The sequence below is a fragment of the Strigops habroptila genome, chromosome 2 (assembly GCF_004027225.2).
Source record: "Strigops habroptila isolate Jane chromosome 2, bStrHab1.2.pri, whole genome shotgun sequence".
NCBI classification, from domain to species: domain Eukaryota; kingdom Metazoa; phylum Chordata; class Aves; order Psittaciformes; family Psittacidae; genus Strigops; species Strigops habroptila.
Genome location: NC_044278.2, coordinates 50258351 through 50284557, shown reverse-complemented (window position 1 = coordinate 50284557; position 26207 = coordinate 50258351).

Genomic DNA, 26207 nt, shown 5'->3' with positions numbered 1-26207 from the left:
GCTGGCATACATTATATTATATGGCGCAAGTGTTGATGGCAATACAATGCTACCCAAAGTCAATTTTTAAATACATGTGGATTTGTATGAATCCCTGTGTATGACAAAACCATACACTTTGTACCAGAACTGTGTACTATTGAATCATGAATCCTTCAGGTATCTCTGGTCTTATACTGATCATCTGGAGTCCCTGCATATTCTCAACAGGAACTAAAGAGTAGCATTTTATGTTTCTTCCAACAAGCCACCATGTGTTTTCAATAAGAGCAGCAGTCTGCAGGTGCAGTTATCTTTTGCAGTACATAAATTTTAAGGAGACTGAATTCTTTTTCTCCCCTAACAAAGACCTCTGAGACTTGCCATGCAGTTGAGACCTTGCCATTGAGGTGTAACCTCTGACCTCCAGTGAAACATGCAGCAGAAGAAAGCAAAGTCCCTGGTCTGTACAGAACACCTGCCTTAAACATCTGCAAGCAGCAGAGTTGGCAATTTAATAAACTGGCCAGCTCACAGCCCTGTGATTACAATAGCTCTACAAAGATTCTTAAGGAGCCCTAGACTAAAAGCGCTCAGGATAGTATAATTTACAATACTAAAATACTGACCTTTTACAGACTTAGTATAATCAAGTCTCATACTTCAGTTAGATATAGCCTATTAAAAACAACATCCCACTTGCTTGTTGCATGCTAATGCTTTATGTGCTTAGTGGTTTTATTCTCCATTTTTACTTACGGACTTGCACCCATTTGGAATATACAGTGGAGGGAAATTCCACTGTAAAAGCTTGTAAAGAAAATCTCTGTTTTCCTATTTCTTTATTTGTGACAGTAATATTTATATCTGCTTATATAGTGATTTCAGATCCTTGAATAAAACCATTTTCATCTTAGAGTTTGCACAATCCAGGACACTATAAGGATGTCACGTATAAGTGAGGGGGCCAGTTCCTGAAAGGAAAACAGTGTCTAATTCCACCCCTTTTTGGTTGTTTCAGAAGCATAGTCTGAATGGGAAAGTGTTTTTGCTGCGGGAGCACACAAAGCTCCTTTGACACCCTTGTGGGTCACTTTTCCCTACCTGCCAAGGTCTCTTTGTGTGTATATAATGAAATGAATTGCACTTGTTCTCATAGCTCTATGCCGCCTGGCTATGCTTTGTGACAATCTAGTCAGATATGAGCCTTTCTTAATAGTATATTAAGTAAGCTTAGAAAGTGTGGCAATCATGCCATATTATGAGCAGTATACCTCCTATTGAAGTTAATAGTTGTCACTTGCTAAGGACCTGAAGTCACACTGAAATCAAGAAACTACACTTGTAAGCAAAAAAGGCTACCCAGGATAAGGTCCAACATGCCCTTGCTATAAACACAGTATAACTCTTCTTCAACTGCAAAACTTGTAAAATAATTTTCTGCTGAGCTTTTGCCAAATATAAAACTTAGTTATCATCTAGAGCATCCTAATTGAGTCATTAGCTCTTACCACTTATCTGGTCATTGCTAAGCTTATCTTTCCTATTTGGCCACAACTTTTTCTTTGCTTCTTTCTACTGCAAAAAGTGCACAGCATAGTCCATCACTTTCACTGCGATAAGACTGATAAACCTCTACAGCCCCTAGATTTCTAATGAGGAGATCTTGCCCTTTGTTAGCCTGGGTGTTTGGAAGTTGTGTTCCTCGATGTATTTATGTACTGCAAATTGCAACATTGCAGAGCATCAGTTGAGTGCCCAGCCTTATTTCCTCAGATAAATTATTTTGTTAAATCTCTTAAAAACTGGGATTTATCCAATGGTCCTCTATAGGAACACCTGTAATGCTGGTACCCTGGCCATTCCAGACAAGGAGATCTGCTGAATATATTGAAGTTCCCTCTTTCTTTAGCTCCAAAATCTCATTCTAGTTAATCTAATGCACAAGGGTGGGATAGCACAGGTAGGAAACTCAAGAGACAGTTTCATTTGAACACGTTGCACAGCCATGGTGTGAGAAAAGATCACTAGGTCTAAGAATTACTTGCAGGCTCAAGATACCCTGCTCAATATAATTTGAAAGTTAAATAAGTTTGTTCTGAGAATTGAACAACTCTTTAATATCATGGAAGGAGGACAATCTGTTAAAGACAATTTTCTTTAGTTATTTAGCCGTCTACAAAAGTTGCTCTCCAGCTCAGTTTTAAATGTTGCTATTTTTTTTTTTTTTTTCCTATTGTTCTGCTGTGAGAACAATTCTAACCTAATTAGGAAACTAAGTAGTGCCTGCTGACAGGATAAGGGCACAAACATGAATTTATATCTGAATATCAGGAAACACTTTTCTGCTGTGAGGGTGACTCAGCACTGGAAGAGGTTACTCATGGAGTTTGTGGAGTCTCCATCCTAGGAGATATTCAAAACCTGACTGGACATTGCCCTAAGCAGCCAGCTGTAGTTGACCCTGCTTGAGCAGGAAAGGTGGACTGGGCAATCCTAAGAGACTAGACAAGCTAAGCTCATCTATTCTGTGTAATTCTGAGTAATCCAACCTTTTTATGTTAAAATTGGATGTCAGTTCTGGGATCCATCTTGCAGGTTACATGGGACAGATGGCGAAGATGGCTCAGTATTGAAAGCATCGACTCAGCAGTGTTAATGATGTAATTTCTCTCTCTGTGCATAAATTATCTGGCTACATGAAGCATAGCAGGTCAGATGGAGTCATCTTCTGTGACAGGTTGCCACTTTATCCACTCTGCTTCAGGGTGGACTGTAGGGAAACGGGAAAACCAGAATCTATCCTTCAGTTAGTCAAGGGCTTGTATAGGACCCAGACAAAGTTCTTAGTTCTTTGACCTAATGATTTCAAAAATTGGGTAAATGTAGGCTAGCTTCTAGGACTGTAACATATGACAAGCGACATAAGAACTTTCTGAGTAAACAGTGACATGATAACATAGCAAAGCTCGTCTTCCTCTCCAAGCAGTTGGGAGGCTAATTGTCTCCCTGAGCATAAAACAAGGCGGAATAACTGTGTTGGATGTCCAAGATGGCTCTGGCAGTACATGTAAGTTTCATATCAGCTACTTGATCCTCAGTCATCAACAAAGTAAACCTTCTCACATGACAACTTAAGTAATACTTCCTTTTGACTTTATTTTAAAACCAGAAGTTGTTTTTAAAACTTGAATGTATGTTTTAATTATATTTTTTTATCTCCTTTAGAAAATGTACAAGTTAAAAGAGTCACTTTCTGATGGAAAAGACTGTTTTTCATTAACAATTACTGGTGTGATAAAACAAAGCCAAACCCTTTCATAGGCTGAATTTCAACAATTTTACCTTTCTCAGCTTGTAAGTTCTTCAGTTGTTTTAAAATTATAACACATAAAGCAGACAGAAATAGTCATTGAAAACTAAAATGATATAGGATTTTACTGTAAAAAAAATGAAATGAAAGACTATATTGTGAAAAGTGTATGAAGTAATTAGCACGTTGAGCTGTTCTGAAAGCTGCTGGCAATGTCTAGAGATTAAGTCAGCCTTTGGCACTGCTGTTCATTATTATTTCAGTGTTGTATTTTTAAAGGGGGATTTTAATAAAAGGCTATTGGATTAGTAGTTTGGGGAAAAAAAAAAGGTTTACATTATGAAGCAGATTTATAATGAAAGTCCATGTTGGTGGAAAGGGCAACAAAAGGAATATACCTCTGGTAGTGCAAATTGCCAGATATGCTTTATGCTGAGCTTTTACTTGAAAGTACAACTTCGAACAACAGCTAGTTCACCTGTCATATTGGGAAACAACTGAATCTTTTCATTTGCAAAAGAAATAAAATAAAACAAACCTTCCATTTAAAATGTAGCTTTGAGAAATTTGGCAATTTTCTCTTAAAAGGAAGTTTCAAAAAAGTGTGTTGATCCTGGAGTTGTGTCTCAATAGGTTTCCCAGTTTTCTCAGATTTTCTCTTTGTAGTTTGAATGAGCTGTTGACTTTCTCCTCTCTTCATTGAAAAGAGAATTTTTAATTTTGTCACTTTTTAGCTTATATATATACAAAATATTTGGTAATCATCAAGTTTCTCAAAGCATAAGGTCTGAGTTCCCAGGTTTGGGTTTTATCAGAGCAATAACCATTAATAGTTATGAAACAGTTTATGAGGACAATGTAAGTGAATCACACTCAGAACCAGCAACTTTTTGCTTCTGTTTTCTAGGAGGTTTTTTTTTGGCTAACATTTTATACAGCTGTCTAAGCACAAATAAATATTGAAAAAAATAGGTATTGAAATTGAATTCAGCTTGCATAAAGCAATTTCTGAGTTTAGATGGGATGCACTAGTTCACAGGAGATATATTGCTGTATATTCACTTCAGATCTAGGGAATACTAAGGAATCCCTACCTTAAGGATAATAAGCAGTACTAGATCATGAGAAACTAGGGACTAAGCATTAGAAAAGGAAGTTCGTCATTGCCTCATTCCATCTGGTCAGATTAAAGCAAAAGGTTTTTGAATATTCATGCTTTCCTTTACAAGAAATCATACAACTTCCTACAAGCACAAATGATGACACAACTTAGATTTCCAAAAATACATTTCTATTTGGACGTAGTTAAATGCTGCTCGGCTTCTGCTGTGATCTTGACTTCCATTGACCTATACAGGATTTAAGTAGATCTGAACACCGTGACCTGAATGAAAATGATCTCCAGAGCTTCACCAGCAGAGAAGCTTGTAAGCTCAATTTAAGACAAGGTGATAATCTTATTGCAGAATCCACAAGTGAAAGCCTCCAAAGCCTAAGAGCCATCAAAATATTTGCAATAACTTCTCTGCTTTTCTTTTTATGCAGGACAGAATGCTTTGGAACACTTTTAGAAATACTTTCCTTTGAAAACATTTACAGCTATTTAAATATTTTTATCTTCTATACTACTACAAGGGAATAGGATGAGAAGAAGATAAGATAGTCCAACAAGGCAGAAATATGTGTTTTTTTCTTTCAAGAGCATTTACAGAGACGTTAAAATCATTGAGAATTGTATTGTTCAGAGCTTTTTAGAAACCTGTTCTGCTCGAACACAAAGTAAGTCATGCTGCTCAAAGAAATATTTCTTCAGTTTATTCTTCAGATTCCAATGGAGACCATTATAATCACCAGAAATAATGACAGATCTCAATCTCATCTGATCAGATATTACAAGTGCAATGAAAAACAGTTTCCTTTGGGACAAGAAGGTGTCTTACAAAGAAATTATTTCCAGGATACAAAATAAAAGATGAAAACAGGGGCTATGTTTTTTCTCAGTTTGGTATGTTGCCCTGGGCGATATTTGGAACCTTGATAATTTTATATTTCTAAATTACTTCATTCTTATTCCTTTTATAAGCTGGTGGAAAGTAAAGTAATTTTGAGTAATCAGACATCTTCTGTTATCTACTTTATACCATCAGCTCATAGTTACACCAAAAAAATTAACATTCCTTAGAGAATCTTACCTTTTATTAGGATGAAGCTAAGTCTGAAATTTACCATTTTTCCAAAAAATCTTGTGTTCTGTGTTAGAATAAATCATCTATTTTATCTGTGAACATTACAAGATACAGTTTTTTAAAATGCAAATATATGTAAAGAAACACTCCATACAGATTTAAGCCATAAACAAAATTATTCTATTCATGATTGATTGTATATTAACTTTTCATTAATATGGTAATGTCTTACTAAGTATACATGTAGTACTTTGAAAAAAAGTAAAGATCGAATAAAATTAAATGACTCTGCCAAAACCTCAATCTTTTATAGATATTTTCCAGGTGACTAGTATGCCTGACTTTTAAACAAAGCAAATATGGACCATTTGGAACTACTTGGAAATCCTTTCATCATTTGCTTAAAAGAAATGTGCCCCAAATAGTTCAGCACATCATTCTCTGGAAACCATTTAACTAATTTATAAAAACAAGACCACTGTTGAGAGTGTGGCCTGCATCTACCAGGCATAATGATGCTGCCTGATGTTCATTCTGGAAACAATCAGTCACACACGTGCCGGGAATAATAGTTATTACATGTTCAGAAAGTACCAAAACACCAGAGACATATGTATCTCATTGACTAAGTGGGGAGTATAAATCTAGACCAACAAGCACCATATTCTGATATTCATAAGATATTTTATTTCAGCTGCTGACTGTTTCAGATCACTTTTATATCTAATGCATCATACTTCAAAAATACCATGGAGATGAAGATTGTGACTGAGAAAAAGAGGGTGCTGTGGCAACCTGGAAAGTGAAAGCTGCAGAAAAGAGACACACAGAAGACAATTGAATAGTTTGCTGTGACATATTTTCAGAGCAGTTGTAGATATCAAGCAGACATCAGTAACAAAATATCCCATTTCTATAAATGTATGTACATACAATGTAGTATGCAGTTATTATAAAATAAAATTCACGCAGCTCAATAATTTCTATTAAAAATTAAAGCCAGGATATGTGAGAAGCACAATCTACTTTCCTGGGACTACTCGTGGGAATAAATATTCTACAGTTTCAGGAAACTCAACAGAATCAATTCCATAACAACTATTTTCATAAATAAGTATTCCTGGCAGGAGCTTTCTTCCCTAAAACTCCCTAAAAATAATTTTAGAAAACCAGCCACCCATTCCACATTATTCTAAAGCTTTTGTATCCCATTTGTATACATTGCCTTATATGAAGAAAAAAGAATACTGGAAGCTGTATCAGTTGTATCTCACTAGAAAGATTTCATTAATACCTTGCAATAGTTTATATGTTCCTGTGACTACAAAGTGTCTTTTGCTCTTAAATTCACTCAGCCTATGAAGAATCTCAGCCCTTGTTGAAACTGGAAGATACTTTGCCTTCAGGGGCGATGGACAATCAAAACACATTAACATTTTTGACAACAGGGTCTCGTCTCTTGTCTAGTTCACAAAGTATTTATGGGGATGTATCCTCCAGTGACGGGATTGGCAGCACAGTCTTCTCTTTATCACTTTGATGGGAGAAAATATGTCCCTTTAGTTACATGATTTAGTTTAATGTATGTTCTGAATAACTACTTATGGGCCAATAGGTTGAAACAGATGTAAATCAGTATGTATGAGTCAGATTTAGTAGGTGGACTAACCAGTAAAATGTACTTTTACACTGAGGCAATAGACAGAAACCACAACTGACCTACAATGGGCAACTGACCTATGATGACCTCCTACTGCATAGGAGCCCATGGGTCACCTTAGCATAAAATCAATAAGGGTTCAGATTTGATCTCACAGGATGAAAGGATTTGTGCATCTGAGAAATGACAAAGAAAACAAGATTACAGAGCATGTGATGCATAAAGAACTCAGGGTTAACTATGCACAGGGTCTCTGCTGGGTCAGTTTGCTGGATCTGCTCCTTTTCTCTGAAGGCATAATAATTTACCAACAAATCTTCACTGAGAATGCATTATTAACTCTGCTTGCATTATGGTTCATCTTCAAAGCATTATACATTTCATATTGAGAACTGCATCTTTAAGGTGTGATTCATACAGGACTAAATGTAGGTAAGCTAATGGAGGACCTGATGGCTGTGATGAGCAATACAGTGCCATGTGGCCTGGGAGTGATTGGTTGGTTAGGGTGATCCTCCTGCCTGTTTGTGGGACCAGAAGGCACCACCAGCCCTGCAGGGCTCCCCTCACCCTGCCCAGGGCCCAGGACCTCCTGTCAGCCCCCCAGGGTGACTGGCTCACAACCACACTCTTGAGGGACTGTCATGGCACTTCTCCATGCTTCCTGAAACATCATCATTACTACCATGTGCTTTCTGCACTAAACTGGAATGAAGATTGTGCTGTAGTCCTCTTGAGTGGTTTTGCTGTAAAATGAAATAGGGGAATAAGTGACATTGCCTGAGCTGATGCACAAAGGAGTGCTAGGGTGATCAGGCAGGGGGACCTAAACAGGGTGGTTTAACAGACTACCCTGGTTCCATCTTTTCCACGCTGCCTCTGGAGAATAGTACCAAGAGAAACTTATCCAAACTCTGGGCTTTACCCTGAGCCTCGCTAGTTAGAACAATCCTATCTAGAACAGGAAACAACCAGCAATTAAGCAAGGTGGCTGGCCAGGCATCTGGTACTGGTCCTCTTTCTCATAGACTCATGGATGTAACATATGTGCCTTAATTGCACAAAACAACTGACCGTATCCTGCCTGAGAATTTATGATGTCACAGCATTATGATGTCACCTGTCACAGCATCACAGGATGGCTGAGGTTGGAAGGGACCTCTGGAAGTCATCTGGTCCAAGATCCCTTCTCAAGTAGGACCATCTAGTAGGGCCATCTAGAGCTGATTGCCCAGACCATGCCCAGATGGTTTTTAAATATCTCCCAAGGATGGAGATTCTACAATCTCCCTGGGCAACCTGTGCCAGTGTTTAGTCACCCTAACAGTAAAAAAGTGTGACCTGTGATATTTGGAGAGAATTTCTTGTGTTTCAGTTTGTGCCCATTACATCTGGTCCTGTCACTGGGCACCATTGAAAAGAGCCTGGCTCTGTCTTATTTACACTCATCCTTCGGGTATTTGAATACATTTGTACCTACTGTGGCTTTGGGCTTAGGAAAGGAGAAGCAGAGGCAGTGATCTCCCCTGTGATAATTAAAGATGTAGCATGGGGTTCAGCACAAAAACACTGACTTGTAACTCCACGAGTAACTTAAACTCCGCTGTTTCCTGATTTTCAAGTACTCAACTTTTCAACTTCAATATCATTTAATAAGTTTGGAGGATGTAATGGAATACACATTTATATAGCACAGCATACAATTCAACCAGTATCTCAGTTTCTGCACTCAGCTAATTTATGTACATCACGCACTGTCATGTTTGACTAATCAAAAACAAGTCCTCATTACGTTAAAGAGGACTTATTTTAATATATATTATAATTTTAAAAGCTTGTGTCAGCTAAATCCTCTTTTCAAAAGCACTTGTAATAACATAAGTAACAATAACTTTGCTCTAGTCTCATCTGGAAAATCACACTTTGGTATCATGTTTCAGCTACAAACTAAAAAGTAATACAGTCTTCACTCTGCAATTTACATAGTTCCTATTTTACTTCAAAAGAAAAATTAAATATAAAAATCAGTGGCACAGATATTTTTATTTCTATTATTTAGTTATTATTCTGCATATGTATACACACCCTTATGATATGCATACGTACACAGAGCTATATATACAATGCTGTTTCTAGATACAGTGAGGTCTTATTGATAAGCAAAAGTTATCAGAAAGAATCTTTGACCTGGGTCAAGCTGACAAGGCAAAACTGATCGGTCATGCAGGTCAAGACCTCTTTTAATTAACCCCACACCATGTGAATGGCATTAGGTAATTACTGTTTTAGACATGTCAGGGAGGATTAATTGTGTGTCTATTAGCATTTAGACATTGAAGTAGTTATGACTGAAACTTACAGTACACCTCTACAGTCTATTACGTGTAAAATGGTAAATACTGATACTTAAAAATAATTTTAAGTACATAAATTTCAGTTTCTAAGCAATAAATTAGCATGAGGGACAATATTCTATCATCACTCAGGCAAACTTTCCTCCAACCTTCAGAATGCGGGGTGAGCATGCTATCATTTTATTAAAGGAGTACCTTATTCAGAGAGCATTGAAGTCAATGAATTAGAAAAATGGTAGCCAATGAGAAAGATATGAGTAATTTTAAAATCATTAACAGACAATAAACTTTAAAAAAAATGCATATCACTGATGTATGGATTATAAATTTATTAAATCTTGTACCATAACCATTTTTTATGGATAATCTGTCTACCTTTCCAACATTAATCAGAATCTCGATTTTACTTAAAAGAGTATATGTATGTTCATAATTCCAACATTTATAAATACTTCTGAGCAATCAGACCACAGGGGGCTTTTCGCTGAATCAAGGCTCAGAAGATTTGTTTTATTTCTTTCTATACTAGTACCCATTGATTAGGAAAAAATAATTTCTGTCCTGTGTAAAAAGGGGAAAAATAACCAAGAGACATTAGAACTGGAAAGGTGGGAATGTTTGGAAAGATGTGCTGCTTCTTGATTATCATGTTCCACTTAGGGTGACAAACAGCCTTAGACTGTTGAATTGGCTCTTAATACTGTAGAGTATTTTCAGACTTCAGGCACACTGCAGTTGGGCACACACAGAAGTGCAGCCGTCAAGCATTCAAGGGCACAGCTTTCATTTCTGACCTGGCTTGATCGGAAAATTGTGCCTCTATTAGCACCTACAGTTTAGGCCACAAGGATATCTGTGTTATGCTGGCTTCAATATTAAGTTATGAAATCCCAAAGCTACAAATCACTGCTACAAAACTCATCAGTCTGTATCTTTAGATGAACAGATTACTACAAGCAATTCACCTTTGTACTCTGCTTTCTCCCTGTGTCAAGACATTATGACCCTTGAACAGTAGTCTCTAGCCTCTGCAGCTGTCCTTGCCTCTGCTTAGGATCAAGGCAATCTGGAGATCGTCTTTCCCGGTGAGAGGGTTCCTGGTCTAGGACCTGGCTGCTGGAAGCAAGACCAGCTGTGGTGTGAGACACAAGTGAGAAACATGCTTCCTTCTTTCACCAGAGAAAATCCACGAAGAGCAGCCCTGGTTACAAACAAAAGTACCCTACTGATGGTTGTGTGCTTCAGTAACAGTGAATGACTTATGGTCTAAGGCCAGGAAAATGAAAAGTGAGAAGAGAAAGTTCAGGGCAGGTGAATAGACGGTACCTCATGTGCAAGAGAAGAAGAACGGCTGCGTGACTACCTGGAAGAAATCTGAAATCCAAAGCTCAGTAAAGCTTTGGAGCAGTTCTGTCCCTCTAAGTAGCATAGGGCACCAGCCACAATAAAGGTTCACAAGATATAATAGTGCTTCTTTGAAAAAAAGAATCTAGACCTTTATCACTTTAGTAAAGTGACTAATGTTATATCCATGACATTAGCATCCCTTAACAGATGTGTCCACAAGAAAGAGTACAGCTATGTTCATAAGAGGGAGAGACTATACTTCAACTAGATCAGGCTTTAGGCTTTGAATTTTTATGATACCACAAATTAGATTGATTCATTTTTTTTTTTTTTGAGCACAACAAAAATTTTGTGATTTGCTTAGCTCTCAGTTTCTCATCTACATGCAAACATCTAGAGCACAAACAAAACTAAAGCAGAACCATGAAAAGCTTCACAGACACCTCCATATCCACCCCATTCTTGATTTTTTTTTTTCCTTCTTCTGTACCTTAGCAAGCCACTCTCAATGGTAATTTAGGGAATGTATTTTGACTAAAAAGGACATTTTTACCAGCACTTCTGCACCTGAAAATGCCAATTAATCTAAACTAAATTATTTGTATTAAAAGCTTTGAATTTGTATGTATATAGGATGAAAACATTTATCAAAATCAGAATTCAATTGCCTGTAAGAGGAGGAGCAACACAAAGGACTATTTCACAGTGCAGACTTACATCTGGGTCTCCGTCATTGCAAGGAAATATTTGAACAATAAAATTTTGCTCTTTACGGGCTGGATGTCTGCTTTACCATGGCCATGTTTATTCCCATGTAGAATCAAGTATGGAGGTTCTCTGAACAATCTTTGGTTTTTTTAGACAAAGGATTTGATACAGAAAGAGACAGATGTTGTTTTCCCTGTGGATCTCCAGTTTGGGCTGCACATTACTAGCTATGCTGAGGTAAAAAAATAATCTCCTTCCCAAAACATCAGGAGAGAGACAAAGTGGCTTATAACAGTACTTGCCAATGTTTTATTGCAAAGACTAATGCAGCAGGATTATTGACCTCTTTTGACCTTTTGACCTTGGTTAACTACATCTTTAAAATATACCATTTGCTCCATGCATTTTTCCCCATGATGGGAGTAATTTTTTTACCCTGTGGTATTTGTTAGGCATAGTTCGGTCAGGAGTAGAGAGAAAATAAATGTTCTAAACATAGCTGGGGGCATTATGAATTCTGAGATTTATCGTTATAAAAGATGTTTACAGACAGTATTTCCTTAATTTTTTTAACTTTGCATTATGAGAAAAAATATAAAGTTGTTATTTCTCTCTTGAAATCCTCATGAGTTACACACAAATTGCAATGGGAAGTATCATTAAAGTATGTGAGCAGCTGCCTATATTTTCTGTTAATCATTTAAAATGAAACAATACATATGTCATAATAAGTTGTAGATCTTTAGAAACACAATCTCTTTTTTCATTTGATGTCCCAGCTTCTTCTTTTAGGTGTTGTTTTAGTGATGGAAAGAACAAACTTGATGACAGAATGAAAGGCTGAAAGCACCTAAATAATTTTCATCCTTAAAAAGATTCATATTTCTCTTTGCACATAATGAGTGTGCTTACATTTTAATTGGCACAGAATCAGCACTTCCATATACTTTTAAACATCAGAACTACTTTGGGAAGACATAGCAACCTCTGTTCAAAACTTTTCCTTTTTCTGCTAGGAGAGCATCACAAGGAAATATTTCTCCCTTTTCAGTTCTTTATATAAACACTGACATTATCAGCATTCAATATAGTTATTTTTGCCCATTTTTCAAAGCCAGAGGAACAGTACTGCACCCCTTCAGTTGTGTTGGTCCTTAAATAATTATTTTTTATATCATCACAGTTGCTCACCACTAGGTAGGGACTGGTTGGAAATGTGACGCTCCAGGGCAGCCTTGGTCTAGTGATCACGAGATGGTTGAGTTTGAGATCCTCAGGACAGTGAGAAGAGTGTGCAGCAAGCTCACTGCCCTGGACTTCAAGAAAGCAGACTTTGGCCTCTTCAGGAACCTCCTTAGTAAGGTTTCATGGGATACAGTCCTAGAGGGCAGGGGGGCCCAAGACTGCTGGTCGATATTCAAGGATCACCTGCTACATGCTCAAGAGTGTTGCATCCCAACTAGAAGAAAGTGCAGCAGGAGGGCCAGGAGACCTCCATGGATGGACAGGGAGCTGCTGAGGAAACTTAGAGGGAAAAAAGAAGCTTATAGAAGGTGGAAGCGAGGACAGGCGGCCTGGGAAGAATATAGGAGCATTGCCTGGGAAGCTAGGGACCAGGTTAGGAAAGCTAAGGCCCAGCTAGAATTAAGTTTGGCAAGGGATGTAAAAGATAACAGGAAAGGATTCTATAGATACGTAGCAAATAAAAGACAGACTAGGGACAATGTGGGCCCTCTCCGGAAGCTATCAGGAGAACTGGCTACCCTGGATTTGGAGAAGGCTGAGGTTCTTAATGACTTCTTTTCCTCAGTCTTCACCAGCAAATGCTCTGACCACACCACGAAAGTCTTGGAAAGCAAATGCAGGGACTGTGAAAATGAAGACCTTAGGCCCACTGTAGGAGAGGGTCAGGTTCGAGACCATCTTAAGAACCTGAATGTGCACAAGTCTATGGGACCTGATGAAATCCATCCACGGGTCATGAAGGAGCTGGCGAATGAAGTTGCTAAACCACTGTCCATCATATTTGAAAAATCCTGGCAGTCAGGTGAAGTTCCCGATGACTGGAAAAAGGGTAATATAACCCCCATTTTCAAGAAGGGGAAGGTGGAAAACCCGGGAAACTACAGACCAGTCAGCCTCACCTCTGTGCCTGGCAAAATCTTGGAACAGTTTCTTCTGGAAAACATGCTAAGGCACATGAAAAACAACGAGGTGGTTGGTGACAGCCAACATGGCTTCACTAAGGGGAAATCCTGCCTGACCAATTTGGTGGCCTTCTATGATGGAGCCACGGAACTGATGGACAGGGGCAGAGCAGTTGACGTCATCTACCTGGACTTGTGCAAAGCGTTCGACACTGTCCCGCATGGCATCCTTGTCTCTAAATTGGAGAGACATCAATTTGATAGATGGACCACTCGGTGGATAAAAAACTGGCTCGATGGCCGCACGCAAAGAGTTGTGGTAAATGGCTCGATGTCCAGTTGGAAACCTGTAACGAGTGGTGTCCCTCAGGAGTCGGTGTTGGGACCGGTCCTGTTCAACATCTTTGTCGGCGACATGGACAGTGGGATTGAGTGCACCCTCAGCAAGTTTGCTGACGACACCAAGCTGTGTGGTTCGGTTGATACGCTGGAGGGAGGGGATGCCATTCAGAGGGACCTTGACATGCTGGTGAGGTGGACTGATGCCAACCTTATGAAGTTTAACCAAGCCAAGTGTAAGGTCCTACACCTGGGTCAGGGCAATCCCAGGCACTGCTACAGGTTGGGCAGAGAAGAGATTCAGAGCAGCCCTGCAGAGAAGGACTTGGGGGTGTTGGTTAATGAGAAGCCTAACATGAGCCGGCAGTGTGCGCTTGCAACCCAGAAAGCCAACCGTATCCTGGGCTGCATCAAAAGAAGCATGACCATCAGGTCAAAGGAGGTGATCCTGCCCCTCTACTCTGCTCTCATGAGACCTCACTTGGAGTACTGTGTGCAGTTCTGGTGTCCTCAACATAAAAAGGACATGGAGCTGTTGGAGCGAGTCCAGAGGAGGGCCACGAGGATGATAAGAGGGCTGGAGAACCTCCCGTATGAAGACAGGCTGAGAAAGTTGGGGCATTTCAGCCTGGAGAAGAGAAGGCTGCATGGTGACCTCATAGCAGCCTTCCAGTATCTGAAGGGGGCCTATAAGGATGCTGGGGAGGGACTCTTCCTTAGGGACTGTAGTGGTAGGACAAGGGGTAATGGCTTCAAACTTAAACAGGGGAAGTTTAGATTAGACATAAGGAAGAAGTTCTTTACAGTGAGGGTGGTGAAGCACTGGAATGGATTGCCCAGGGAGGTTGTGGATGCTCCATCCCTGGCGGTGTTCAAGGCCAGGTTGGACAGAGCCTTGGGCGACATGGTTTAGAGTGAGGTGTCCCTGCCCATGGCAGGTTTGTTGGAACTAGATGATCTTAAGGTCCTTTCCAACCCTTACTATTCTATGATTCTATTATTCTATAATATTCCGTTCATCTTGATCTTAATTTTTGTGTGTAAATATGTTGCTTTTACATTACCAGAGCTAGAACTTTACGAAAGCCAGAAGTGACAGAATATGGGCTGTGCTAGTAGAAACATCTTCATTCCAGCCCCGTTGATTCACCAAGTCCTGACTTGGGGAATTATAAGGGGTAGTAAGTCTTCCAGCACCTGGGTTAATTGCAAAAGATATTAAGGACATAGTCACAAAGATGTTTTGTTCTAAAAGCAGTATTGACACAAGCCTCAGTTGCACTTGTGAATTTCAAAGATGTCAGAAACCACATATTTTCTGCTTTTGTTACAGTGCTGATAAGATCAGAGCTACCAGGGTCTGTGAAGTGTAATATAGGTAGTAGTTAAAGCTTTCTCATCTGTGGCAAATGATGTGCATGGCACTAATAAAGTTTACTGTTTTACAAACGTGTAATAAAAATCCATCACATATTTTAGTGTGAAACAGGCAAAGTCTCAGGTGTTTCTGAGATTTTATGTCAATCTACCCACCTCTGGATGAAAAGTAAATCCTGGTTACTCCCGAATGGCACTTGTGAGCTAAACATCTATCTAGCTGGGGGAAAATACTTCCACCTCTTCAGGTTTTCCAGGCCAAGAAAAAAATTAGAAAAAATATCTTTCAGATGTAAAATAAGATAGAAGATACTGTATATTGTAGTATTGTAACAACTGATGGACCAAAACAGTCTTCAAATCCAATATGCATCTAGCTGAGAAGAAGGAGCCAATTTTGGAAACTTATTCAGCTCTTCTTTAGACCAAGCTGTTTGTGGTATCTTGAATTAATATTAGTTAAATGACTCAATATCTCTTTAATCTTGATTGCCTTTCCAAAAAGGAAATAAATCACTGTTTTCCATTAACTATAATGTAACGTAATTTGTTAATTAATTGTTCTATATTACGATCAATCCATTTTCTTCCAGAAGTATTCCAAAGCACTGTATGTCCAGTCCTTGGATTGATGAATAAATATGTAGGAGCAAAGAGGTAGGTAGGGAGGTTGGCATTTGAGAAACTAAGCTAATCAAAGCAATTTCTTTTAAAGTTAACTTGATTTCTCCATGCTAGACCAAAAATCTTAACACCCATCCTCCAGGTGTTCATATTTTATGCTGTTTAGTTTTTTCACTGAAACACCAACAACCAAGAGATGCAACCTCAGTAATTACAAAGTACAATGCAGTAATTGTTCTATGCAGGTTAATATCAATGTATTAGTGTGCTGCTGTTTGAATCCAGAGGTCATGACTTGCAGTGAAGTCTGGTGGATCTCTTTATTATCAATGCCTTTCTTTTAATAGAAAGAAATAAAAATTACAGGATTTTTTTTAAGCTGTATCGTCACATTAACTGATGCTGAGTGTATCACGTAGATTTCATAATAAGATATGAGTAACTTTGGGGGGTTTATTATTATTGGGCTTTTTGTGTTTTGGTGCACAAACCATTGCTTTATTTTATTACTCTAAATCTGGATACTTCCTTTTGCTACTATGAAAAGCAACAGAGACGCTCCTTAAAGGAACGCTGAAGCATCAGCAATATCCTTACTTATTTGTTTCCAGATTAAGTGATCCTGGAGTTAAAGGACCCCTGGATCTTTTTCAAAGCCTTTTCAATATTCTATATCTGATGAAACCATATTTGGAAATGTGGTCCTTGTAGTGCACAGAGGACTTCATGAATGCCAAAAAGGTTTAGCTTTCACTTCAGGTATGAATTCAAATTGCCATAAAAATCTTCTACTAAAACCCCTCTTCTACAAGTTGTGTCTTTGTGCTCTTCATATTTGGTCATCCACCTTTAGTGTGATAGAATTTTCATTGGTCTCAGTCAAAAATTTACTATGTTTTCTCTAGGTATTTAAGCCAAGAAACAAGAAGAATAAAGCTAAGCCTTTATCTTTAGAATAATTTATCTTATCACTTATCTTTTTAATTTATTTTTCTGAATATGTTAACTAGTGCAGAAATACCAACATTTTATTAGAATTCGCAAGCTCCTTCAGCACCACTCAGAGCATTAAATCCTAACCTCTGTACAGCACTAGTTTACCACTTTGTGAAACTAGAAACTATCCTTTCTAGTGGAATTAGAAAACTTCATTAGGCTCTCAGCTGAATATACAAAACCTGAGTGTCCTCAGGTGAGTGACCTAGTCCTCCCAGTGGAGATGATTTTTTATGAATAACCTGGGAAACATTCAGGGAGAAAATGTGCCTTTCTCCCAAATATTTCCAAAAACTTTCCCTTGCATCATAAAATCCCTAGATTCTACCTCAGGCTGATGCATTTTAGAGGCTGCTTCAAGGAATCAGGCGAGAACAATGATTGATTAGTGCTTTCTTGTTTTGTTTGCCTTTTGTCCCTTGCTTGGGTTATGCAAAACAAATTATAACAGAAACTGGATTAAACTGCTCTGGAAATTATCCAGATCACCAAGCATAATAGCTCTGAAGTATCATCATAGTGTTAGGACCCAGAAATTGTTATGTTACATATTTCTTCTGAACTAGTAGTAGTAATTTTCATAAATGTTTCATTATATGGGTATTATATTGATCCATTATGGAGTTAATGTCACTGCTCATCTTTTGGTAGTATCCTCTAAAGGGGTTATAAAGTATAGTAATAACATTTAGACGTGCTTAATTAATTATTACATAGGAACATACTGAAATGCTACTACACCTAATACTATGTTTGTCATTCTAGAACGATTTTTTGCTGTTAAAATACTGATTTGTGAGCAGTGGTAGTGACACTGCTCAAAGATAGCATCTGCAGTTCTGCGAACATCTGTGTGAATTTTTGCAGCCATCTGAATACAATTTTTATAATGGCAGGACTGGCTTCCAGTCCCCTTAGTTTGACCTAGTCAGTGAGCATTTAGCACACACCTTTTGCTTAGCTTTTGCTGAGTGTACACTTAACAATACAAATTTAACTAGAAAGGGCTGTTTCTCACTGCTACAGTTAATTTCCCTCCTGAAGGCAAGTTTCCTATTAGTCGTGAGGAACACAGCATTTATATTCAGTGACGTGTATTTTAAGCAAATTCAGTCAGTATGTAGTCCACCAAAATCATTCAGTATGCATGCTTAGAAAGCTTTAAGGGAAAGAGAGGTAGTCTCATGTGCCTGGAAGCTTCAGGAGTACTTCAAGGCATTTACATCAAAGCCTTATTTTTTTTTTTTTTTTTTTTTTTTTGCCATTAAAGACTGTGGAGGTGAGTTTGTCAGATACAAAGTCCTGCATTCAAAGCCAGAGGCAAATGTATGTATCTCTAGGCTTGTTCTGTTCATGTTTTCATTAATTGCAAAGAATGTACTCCTTTAGGCTTACTTTATACTACAGATAACAGAATCACTTTGGCAGACATAAGAATTCTTTAAATTGCCCACAGAATCAGACATTGAAGAATTGTGAAGAATTTCTATGCTGCTATGAAAAATACTTCAAATTTCACTTTATCTTTTACAAGAAGAGTCGTGCCCTCACAACTAGAAGTCAGTTTACTCTCGTGCTCAGCGACACTAATGCTACTAATTCTCCAAATTGTTCTGAGATGGGTGAAAGAGTTTTGGGAAGTGGGAGGAGAAACCGAGTGGGGATCAAATAATTAAAAAAATAAAAAAAGATATTTTAGCAGTTCTATGGCTTAAGACTACAAGTGACTTTGTCACTACAGTGACTTTGTGGTTAATTCTAAAACTTGTATTCTTGAACCTGATGTACCTGCAGCGACCCATGTTGCCCCCATTAACAGTAGCAGACAATCAGTGTCTCTGTTGGCTCCTCAGCTATGTGTGAGAAGGGACCACAAGAAGAAGGGCATTTTCTTTGATGGAGTTTGTTATCTGTAGTAGTTATGGTGACAAATACAAAATAACTAAGGAAGTAATACAGAAAAGCAATGAAAAATAAACTATATATAGGCTGTTAGTAGAATCTGCAGGGTAAAAAATAATCTGAATTCCTTTAGGAGGAAAAGAAAATCAAGGATTTAGACAGACTTATTTTCATATGCTACTTATACACCATTCCCAGTCACAGCTAGTTAAACATACGCAACTGTGGTTCTGGTGGGGAGGTGACAGGTAAAAACCAAGAGGTAAGCAAAAAGGCAACACTCGCCAAGGTCATCTTAAGCAAAAAGACCTTTGTGTTTGGAGTCCCAGAAGGTTCGGGGTTCAGCTATGGAGAATCAAGCAGCATGAAACCAACCTTCCAGAAGAAACTCTTCGAAAGCCCTAGCAGAGAATGGGAAGCTCCTTACCCAACATATAAACAGAGTTTATGTGCAATACTTGTTGGGGTAGCAGTCCCTCCAGCTGGAATAGGATTAATATGCAGTCACCTTGACATGCCTGGAATACTAATGTGTTAATTAATATTAATATAAATATTGATGCTACAATTTGCAATTGAAGTCTGAGTTACACAGAGTCATCTGTGATTGCAGAAGTTTTGCTCACTGGGTTTTCACAAAGATTGGTGTGTCTGTAACAAAATCAATCTAACCATCCTAATAAGTTATATCCCTACGAAAGGCAGACACTCAGACAGATACTTTCCCTTCAAATGGAATGGAAAGATCAAAGTGGAGCCAAATTATTTCGTCTTTCCATAAGTATTGAATTACCACTGGAGTTTCTGAAATTCCAAGACCTTGTTTCCCCTTACTAAAGACTCCTCTATTCCACACATAGAAGTAAAGAACTCTCAAAGTATGAAAGCTCTGCCTGTGCTTGGGGCAAAAAGGAAAATTTTTTTATTTTGTGATGAGCAAAAGCTTAGGCCTGAATTTTTAAGCACATAGGACCAAGCTCTCAGTATCATTGTCAACTGCAGAAGGTTACAACAGGAAAGAAGATGCAATTCAGTAGGATAATGTAAACACATGCTGAGGAAGTAAGGATTGTTTTTAAGAAATCAAGGAAGTTTATGTTTTGGATTAATGATAATTTTTCTGGAAATTCTTGGGAGGTCTAACTGTACTCTGGGAGATCTTGCATTTCTCAGAATTGCAAAGCTTCTGAATTTTGCCTCACACACACATGCAAAAAGCTGCCAGTATTACGCACTATATAGTTGTGCTACGAAGTGAAGCTCTCTGTAGCAACAGCTCACCATTTTCTCTGCATTCCAGTGAAGCCCGTGTTAGAACACCACTAAGGTCCTGGCATCTGCTTTTTCAGTCAGTGGTTGGATAGAAAAAAAAAATAATTTTGAGAGGTCCTACCCAAAAGACAGCAGTAGAAACACAGGGATTATGACTGTCAAAATCGTGCATTTGCTTCACCCATGCATATGTGCATACTAACAGTTTAATTTAATTATGTTTTAAGAAGGTGTGCTCGTTGTTTTTTTCATTTAATAATCAAGCATTTGAAAAGCAGAGTTTTTGTACAGTAGGGATTAAATCATCTGCCTTTATGGTTGTGTTTCTTTCTGTGCTTTTCCTTCTCAATATCGTATTTACCCACTGCTGTTTGAACCACCCCTCCCCTCCTCAGCCCTGCTTTTGGTGCTGTTTTGCTCCCATCTTTCACCACCTTTTGTTTGTTACAAATAAGACGTGTTCATAGCTACGCACCTGTTATTCTCATTTCATGATAACATCAGAATACTACTTTCCCAGCAATGTGAGACCGACAGCAGCCAGAGCTTTTTGTTGGACTTTTTTTTTTTTTTTTTTTGCATATCTTTTTGAATATTTGGCATTAAGTGAAAAGCAGTCTTTTCCTTTCACATTACTGCTGTTTTGAACAAGCAAGGTTTCAATTTCTTTGAAGATAAGAGAACAAAAAATCTATTCTTTGGACACATCTTTGCTGTTTTGCTCTATAATGACAATATTGACTCTTTTCTTCATACCATTAGATCATCTACCTTGAGGCCAGAACAATAAATATGCTTAATTTGTCACCTAACCTTGACTTCTATTTTAAAATTGCATACATTGTGTGTTATGGGAGAAGACACTCTCATAGGTAAAGCATCATAACCATCTCCATTTTAGATTATCTAAAATGAACATCTTTGCTCATGCTACCTATACCCTCTCTTTTCAGAAAGTTATTCCAGAATTACTTCCTCTAATTAATTCCTAACCATTGGAAGTTCATGTTTTTTGCTTTTAGGTTTGTTTGCTCTGCATTACCCTGACTTGTGTCTTGCACACAGCCCATCACCATGCCCCTCAAACTGTTTGCACTGTTAACAGTGCCAGATCTCTATTTATTGCCTTTTTGCAGCCCTTTTTTCCAACCGTTGCCAAGTGTTTGCTGTTGCCATCTGCTTGCTGCACATTTACATCTCACTTAAAAACCTGTTTATGTTCCCACGGGTTGCAGATGGAGAGCTCTTTTTTGGTTTCTTCATAAGTTAATTTACTATCAAAGAAAAAGGAAAAATTACCTGAAATTATTAGTTCCTCCAAGCCTTCATTTTGTGGGGTGGGCAATGTAAATTAGTCTTATGTAGAAATGTAGAATCAAATATGCTGTTGGTGCTAAACAGTGTTTGCATATGTATTTATTAACTGACAGAGGGAAATAAATATATTTAGGAGCAACAGCTATAAAAGTTTTTCAGATTCTCTTACTTTGCTTTGAATTAGGCTTTCATGTTATTAGCTGCAGTATCTGATACAGAAATTAATCTGCTGCAGCTTTGGGGTAAATGTATAATGCTAAGATTACATGGAATGCTATTACTATTTACATACCCCTCAAATCAATTAAATAAATGAAGCCAATAAAACTACAAGCCAATTAAAGCATTATCATCCCAGCAGATTTTAGTTATTATTACGTACACACAACTCTGAAATAACAGTTTAGACTCTGATTGCATCTAATTGCCTTTGAATTTACTCAAAAACTCAAGCTGGAAATTCATTAATTCTCTTTGCAAAGAGACTTCTATTATATCTTGACAAATATGAGTGTTGTTTATATAATTTTATGAATGGAAATTGTTTCTACTGTGTATTTGTAGATGTCTTAGAATATGTGATATCTTCAATAGCGCATATTAAAATTATTAGATTATTAAATAATGTGGAGATTCAATACTGAGAGTATTTTCTGTTGTTACTGATATCTTGTAATGTTACATGTACACAACTTTTATATGAAGAATTTGAGCTCTATATGATCACACTTTCACAATATGTATATTATAAATTAATATTCATCTTCAAGTCCTATATTGTGAGTTTTTCCTTAATTTAACCTTTCCTGAACAGTTGATTTGGATTTTTTTTTTTGCTTTTTTAATATGAAAATTCAGGTGTTACCTATTTGGGTCCTACCCAGAGAACCCAGAGAACAATCAGTTTATGCCAAGAATCTGTAATATGTAAATAAATTAGACTTCTGTAAAAAAATATGTACAAGAACTTTATCCTTTTGCACCATGTGTACATTGACTATAAGGAAAAATGTGGAAATTCTGAATTTTCTTTTTTGTTCTAACCATTTGTCAGCAACTTACTTACACTATCTTTTCTTCCTTTGACTTACTACTGTGTCTGTATGCTCTAATGAAACTGATCTACCCTGGGACACTGAAAGAACTGAATTGAAAGAGCATGAGGTAGTCAGAGGTTCTTGTTTAATGAACCTTTATTAACCTCCTCCACATTCCTTCTCATTATGTTGATTTCAGTCTTAGAAAAGATTTAAAAAATATATTCAGAGAAACTGGCTTCTGTGGAAAAGTTTGGTTTGTGAGGAATGTGGTGGTATGCCAGTTCCTTCGGCATGGAAAGAGAAACTAAGAATACTCACCAATTAAGACAATGTAATTCAGCAAGCCAGAGTGAACTGCAAAATAGCTCTGCAAAGACTGAAATGATTTTACTGCAGCATAACAGTGCAATCCTAGTAAGGATTTGAAAGAACCAGTTCCTATCAGACAACCTTAGAGTAAAATTAATTTGCAGCTGAAGACCTTCACCAGGGCAAATAACACCTGGAGGAAAAGAACTGCCTCTCTGTTTATGGTGTGACTAGATAGCATAAACCAGTAGAGACTAAATAGACCATTATTAAAGTCACTATTGAGCAAGAAGATAATGGTGTCTTGCAAAAAGACACTTTAATTGGTAGTACCTGAAAGTCAAAATAGTAATGTTGATTTATAGTAGCTGAGAATTTAGCCTTTTATCTTCAAAGAACTCCAGCTCAAGGAGCTTTGTATCATGTAAGACTGAAGTAATACTATTTCCCTCAAGACAGTTTCTCAGTATGGGAACGAAGCTACAGGGTGAATTTATTGATTGCATCTGACCAAAAGGAAAGTGCACTGTACTTACTCAGATTGCAAGCTCAAGTTTAAGTATTTCAACTTTAGTGCTCCTACCTTGTGGAATGAAAGAGAAACTTGTTAATTTGCTCTTGACCTCAAGGGATAACTGTCATGAGAGACATTGTTCCCCTTAAGAAGATTAATATTTCTCTCGCCTTTCTCATTTCTAACAAGAATACAAACTCTTTCCTAACCAGGTCTTGAGAGGAAGGATGTGCCCTTTCTATGTTTAGCAGTCAGTCTAGCCATAGTTTTAGATTTTTTTTCCAGGTATACCTTCATTCATCTTTGGTTGAACAGAAACAATCCAGTTTTTTTGAAATCTGATATAAAATACAATTCTATCTTAATAACATTAACATTACTGTAGATGAAAGTGAATATTGAGCATTATAAAAAGAAGGACTTAGTCTACACAGATTCTGAGGCACTGTAGTAGCTGTAAGGAGATTAATAAAATTGTCAGCATCCCGGACTTTGGACTTCCATATGGAGCAGCAGAACAGAGTTGCAAACATCTGTCACATTATGCGAAAGTTAAATCAGGTCTCAGATCAATATTTTGCAGACTAGCCAAATGTCTATTAAAGATCTGAATAAACAATATTGCCCTCATTTTTACTTTGTTTTTTCAAACACAATTAGGGTACATAAAAATCTAGTCAATCCAACATCATCAAACATGCCATATTCTCTCTGTATTGATTTTCTGGCTGTTACCTGTTCGGCTGTTCAGCATCTTAGAATTATACTTTTACTTCATATGCTTAAAATTTGCAAGCACATCTACTTCTTTCTCCTCCTGAAGGTATTATTCAACTAACTAAATTTATTGTTTTGTTTTGATTTGTTTGGTTTCGTTTTGTTTTAAATAGCCAATCAAGTCAGAAATCCTAGAGTATTTTACTTTTGAAATTCCCTGTCTTTACTTAATTTCTACCAAAGAAACACCTAGAAGAAGATTGAGGATGTATTTATCTATGCATTATACAATGTTAGGTAAAAAATCTCTAGCCAGAAGAATTTATTACCTAAGTAGATAACCAAGAAATTGCTGTTAGCTATATTTCACTTGAGCAAAAATCAGGAAACAGCAAAATTCTGTGATTTGCCAAAGGTTACACAGCAAACTGTGATGCTTTGAGTTCAGCCCTAATTCTTCTGTTTTCTAGTCCTGAGAAAGAGTCTGGCCTTTCCTGTTGACAGGATGGGTGTCTGGCAGCCTTTCTGTTGAGACCTCTGCAATAAGATTTTATTGGACTATGTCAGGACTCAGGCGCTTTTGACTGTATCCTCTTCCATCAGTGTACCCTAAAAGACAATGAAACACACAGCCACTTGGTCATTCCTTTTTCCACACATAGTAAACAGCATTAAGGCAAATGTCATATGCAGAGCTGACAGAAGTAAATTGCACAGAAGTGATGAACCATGGAGAATTATTTAGTAACAGTGGAAACTTTTAGTCAATACTGACCTTTACATTCAAGTGGCAATATATCTAGGTGATGAATAATTGCAGACATGCACATAGTGCATATATACCTTTCTGAATCTTTGACTTTCTATGTGGTTTTTGTCTATTTAGCCAATATTTATTCTTCCTCTACTGTGTTTGTCTATTAAAAGATATCAAAATGAAAGCAGTCTAACATTTTTTTTTCAAAGATTTACTTATTAGCAATTTCAAGACTTTTTTTATCTAAAGCAAATGTTGATGTATGACCTTTTGCAATGCAGTTTTACATCCTGAGGTGACAAACAGATTTTAGCATCCACATGATACCCTTTATCTCTCTGTCATAAGTGTGCTTCAAAACCAGTGAGAATATACTATGACAAGCTTTGATGACATTCCTGGAAAAGTATGGTATAACTGAGAGTCGACTAAGGGCAGCAGCTCAGAACTGTCGTTTAACCATTTTCTAATTACACAAAAGTTTATCGACAATTTTGGCCACAAGTCCAAGTAAATCACATGACATGTTTGAACCAGCTGCATGTGTTTAATACTCCAGTTTTTATCTCACGAACTAAAAATATTCCCCAAACCACTGTTGAACTCATGGAGAACTCTGCTGTAGTAAGATGACTAATTCTGTTAAATTAACAGAGAACGCACCATGTTTACAATCTATGTTTTCATTTGAATTGAATATTTTCTATAGAAATAGCTAGTCATTTTTCTTGCATTCTAAAATTAAAATTATGTAGAAAAGCAGTATTTGTTGTCTTACTCTATGAGCATCCAGTAGGTTGTGCATGAGTGGAAAACAGTGATTGTGTTGAGGCTATAGGAAGGGCTAAATCCTCGTTTTCTTGGTCCTGCCCTCCAGAGTAGAGTCTGGGAACATTTCAACAGCCCTCTGCAGTTCCCCTCTGCTCTGCAGGTCCAGACTGCCTTCTCTAACCCAAGGCTGTACAGGCAGGAGGAAGGACCACACAATATCTTTAGACTCCAGCCTAAAGGAGCAGTCAAAAAACCCATCAATTTAGACATAAACAAGATGTAATTAGTAATATGATTGAAATAATACTAAATCAGTCTATTTTGTTGGTTTCATTTTCCTTCCCCCTCCACAGTAGATAAATACACCCTGGAGCAAGAAATCCTATATAACTAAAATATAAGAAAAATATGTGGGTTTTTTTTTTCACTTTCAGATAACAATTAATGCATCTCTTTTCAACAATATATAATTGATTTAACTCCTGAAAGAAGAGCAAATTCTGCAGTTATATTGCTCCAGTTTAAAAGTACATTTGAGTTATATTTTTTCCAGTGCCAGTTCCAAAGCATTTGGTATT